The sequence below is a fragment of the Cornus florida genome, unplaced genomic scaffold (assembly GCF_030987335.1).
Source record: "Cornus florida cultivar Cherokee Brave unplaced genomic scaffold, ASM3098733v1 CherokeeBrave_3.0.0_Hap2_Chr03, whole genome shotgun sequence".
Taxonomy (NCBI): domain Eukaryota; kingdom Viridiplantae; phylum Streptophyta; class Magnoliopsida; order Cornales; family Cornaceae; genus Cornus; species Cornus florida.
Window position 1 is genome coordinate 81,591,769 of NW_026775573.1, and position 4,511 is coordinate 81,596,279.

A 4,511-nucleotide genomic window follows, 5' to 3' on the forward strand; every position below is an offset into this window, starting at 1 on the left:
TATGGAACAAGGTAGTATATTTTTTCACAATTTTGAAGTGGACTTTTAATATAGAAGAAGGTAGTATATTTTTTTCATTCTTCCAAATAGATAAAAGAGGTCAAGTAATTGACAAAAAGAGCTCAAGTCCCCCCACAAATTGGGGGACTTGAGTGTGTAAGTTTCACGTGAAAGTACAAAAAAAAAAAAAAAAAAAAGTATGATACGTTCAGCTCCAAAATAAATAAAGAAATAAAAATATGTAATTAGGAATACAATTGCAAAAAGATCACTAGAAAGCTGATAATCTATATCAGATCTAATTGGCGTGGAACCTAATGGCACCCGTTTCACGTGCACCACATGCATGAAACAAAACCAGGACTATTAACTTTTAATCAATTCCATGCAAGTGAAAATATTAGCCAACAACTCCCAAACCAGATGGCTTTAGGGTGTTAAGTGTAGAGACACTCCTAGGGCATATGGTCATGCTAACATAAGCACGCAGACATGATATCACACCAGGACATGATAGTAATGTAGACCATGTTAACTCAAGGATTTTGAGTCAGCTTTCCAATAGTACCTATGCCATTCTCAGATTTTAATCCCAGTGGGATTTATTCATATTTTAGTGAGATAGTGTCAGTTTTCGCTGACGGCGTACAATTCCCTACTAACCGCGTACTGCTTCGTCAGAGATCTGACGTCTGCAGCCGGAGTTTTGACGAAGATGGAGGTGGAGGAGGGGATGGAGGCGAACTCGAGGACGTACGACGTGCTGGTTCTGGGTGCGTTCCGGGTAGGGAAGGTGGAGGGGGCTCTGGTGGTGCTGCGGAGGATGGAGGAATAGCTCTCTTGATAGACCACATCAGTCCCTTGACGAAACTGTTATACTTCTTTTCCTCTGTATCCACCTCCTCCGGTGCAAAGAGAGACAAGTGTGTGAACCAACTCAGTTCGGTCTACCGAACTAAGAAAATGAAAAGTTACTCTAGGAGTTTCAGACGACCGAAACTAAGGAGCCAAATGCATCGGCTCTTCCGATTCTCACAGAATGGTTTCGAGCAAAGGAGGGAGGAGTTTTGGTCAATCAAAACAAAAGGTGAATTATTTCAATCTATAATAGACATATCATGGTCATTACATATATTCACACAAAAGCTTAATTAGGCCCATGAAATAACAAAAAAAGATTTCCTTACCAATTATGTTAAAAATAAGTTTGTTGAAAAAATTATGATTCCTTTATTATTATTTTGCATGGCTCCAGACGAGGTATTTTATGCATGATGGGGGCAAAATGGTCTTATTACTGTGTATATGCTTGTTGAAGTTTGTATAGAAAGAAAAAAGAAAAACGGAAGAAAAATGAGAGAGAGACTGCCGAGAGATGATGGAAAGTTGTGGATCAAAACTGTTTCAATTGGGAAAATATTTTGTTAAAGTAAATTGATTTTATCAAATTACAGTGTTTAAGCTTTCATTGGGCTTTAAATTCATTCAATTTTGGTTAGAATTGAAATTTTTATGAATTTTACAAGTTGAAGGTAGCAAGCTGAAAAATCTGTTTTGTGGACCAAAAATTTGGGGCGATTTCATTTCGGTGGTAATTGGGATTTTCATTCCAATTGAGGTAGGGAATGTTTTAGGATTATTTGTGTGTGATGAACCGTAAGGATGATCCGATAACGGATCCTAATGCGGAAGCGAAAATAGAAAACAAGACTCTAAGAAGTCAAGGTGACCTTCCATGAGGTCGTGGAACTCAACAAGAACTGATGCGAAAGTAAAAGATCAAAAATATGACAAATAAGCCCCGAGGGGCAAAATAGTCATTTTTGAAAATTGTAGATTCGGGTGCCACCGAGCACACCGCTGGAAGGACAACGAAAAACTAATCAAGATGGACTCATGAGATCTGTGAAGTTCGATCGATTATAAAAAGAAGTGAGATCGATCAAAAAAAGTTGGATCGATCGAAAGTAAGTGAGATCGATCTCACTACTTTGATCGATCGAAGACATGAGTGCCAAATAATAGCTTAATTGAAGCAATTCTGTGATGAAACAAAGAAAGGAGCCAAGTGGAAGAAAAAGGTGGGATAGTAGAGATGGACTAAATGTCGAGGTGTCATTTTATGGCATAGAGGTTACCAATTGAGGAAGATTGTTTCTGAGTAGAACGGGACGCAATGTCCGGCAGGCAGTGATCATTCCTAGTGTTAGAATGTTGCAAGCATTGAAGCTTTTGTTTGGTAGTCTCGTTGTGGACAGTATTCTAGCACTTGGCATGTAGATGTTACGTGTCAAATTCGTTTTGTCTAGCATGGGTATTACGGTATTGTATAGATGAGGTTTTATTATTGGGATTTCTAGGTGTCTTCCAATAGACATTGATAGCGCGAGATTGTTGGTTAGTGGCGAGATCGCCTAGATTTGAGTCTGTAGTTTCATACGGGTATCTTGGTTTGTTCTCCTCCTTGTGTGTAATGGGGTATTAGGTATGCCCGGATTCAGTTACCAGTCTCTTAGGAGAGTGGATTCGTTAGCCATTTTGTTTGCATTGGTCCTAACAAGGACATGGAATACCCATTATTTCATTTATTTTCTCATACTAAGATTTGTAAAAGGTAAATTGTGAAGTTTAAAAAATTTTATCATTTTTTGGCTCGGAATTGGAGTAGCATAAGAAAAATATGAGAAAGAAGTAGTTGTGATTGAATAAAAATAAATAAACAAAAGAGAAAAATGTGAAGTCTTCAAAAAAGGAGCAAAGTGAGTGTATAAATCGTGTGTGATATCTTATCAATGAAAAATAAAATAAAATAAAATAAAATAATAATTAAACCTAATTAAAAGAGTGAACATACCATACTCAAATTTAATATTAAATAAAAATTTTAATTTTTTTAATTTTTAACCTTAACAATAGTTAGTTAGTTAGAAGGAGAATCGAACCTGAGATCAGAATTCCAAAGGCTATTATTTTAACATTTTCAAAGCCGAACAAATCTTTGATTTGCTGGATTGTATGGTACTACTCCTGCTCCAAAGATTGTGGCAAAGAATATGTTATTAAAGGTGTTGGATATTCATCGTATCCTTCTCTCTGATCTTTGTGCTTGATTTGGTGAACTGTCTATATATATCAGTTTCCATTTAGTGGTTTTTGAGATTTTCATCTCAAATTGAGATAGGGGATGTTATAGGTTCATATTTTTGTTATCTTGTATGCTATTGATGTTTATACAACTTGTATGCATACTTTTGTTCAAATCTAGAATTTAATTTAATTATTTTATTTATATAAGATTTAATTCACATGGTTGTATGGGTAATGGAATTAAATTGTGGCATGTTATTAAATTAGGTCTTGATATGTTTATTAACATATATTAAATTGAGATATCAAATTCACCTTTAACTGTCTATCCCCCATTTGTAATACACAATCCCGATATTCATTTGCAACCGCCACCACTTCCCCCATTGTTGTAGAAATAAACAATTTACTATCTAGTGATGAAAGTGGTCTACCCAAATACATAGCAATAGATGATGCAACAAATGAATGGGTTGAGCCAGGATCAATAAGCACAGTAACATTTCTATTCAAAATAGAAAGTGTACCTGTCACCACTTCTGGAGTTGCTTGAGCATTGTGATACCCCTCGATTATAGAGCCACGGGTGAAATGTTGAGTTGAAAGCTTGGAGTGCTTTGGTCCAAGATCTAAAGCCAAAATCTAGTGTGTTTTGAATTTTTATTCAAAGATTAAGGATTTTGGGATTAGTTTCAAGGTTTGAGAAAGCTGATAAGAGAGAGCAAAAGTAAAAAATGGGTAGAAATGGCTACACGGTGTTAAAACAGCTGATTGGACAGTCCAACCGCTATGAGCCATATCAGCCCATTAGCCTGTGTCTGTCCAAGGCCCCACCACTGATTTGTCTATCTTATTTGACATGCATGTTTCTATATTGTGCTTAAAATTTCTTACTCTGGCACTAACTCCCATTGCAAGTTTTTCTTTTTCTTTTTGCAGGCCATGGTTAAGAGGAAAACCGTTGCCAACAGGCAACACAGGCCCCACCAACATATCAGACCACGGACAGAGGAGCCAGCAGAGCCCTCTCATACACAGGAGGAGCCACTATAGCCTACTCCACCTCAGTCACCTGCTCATAAGGCTGAGGATGATCATATTCCATCCACCTCTGCAGCTACTTATTAAACATGATGACCATATATGTTCTCTAAGTACCATGCCTGGGAGTCGAATGATTCATCAAAACAATGTCAACCTACCATCTTTTCATCCTTCATTCAAAGCTATAAAATGAACTGATGATGCTCCTTGGATGTGCTCCTAAAAAAAGCTTTACCATTTCATCTCTTACACGAAATGCCATCTGCATTGCCAAAACTCTATGAATGAAAAATGAAATCGATCGATCCTTCTAAATTCAAAAAATAGATTTCAATGTATATGCAACATCAATTAACTTAATGAAAATTGAATTATGGCGG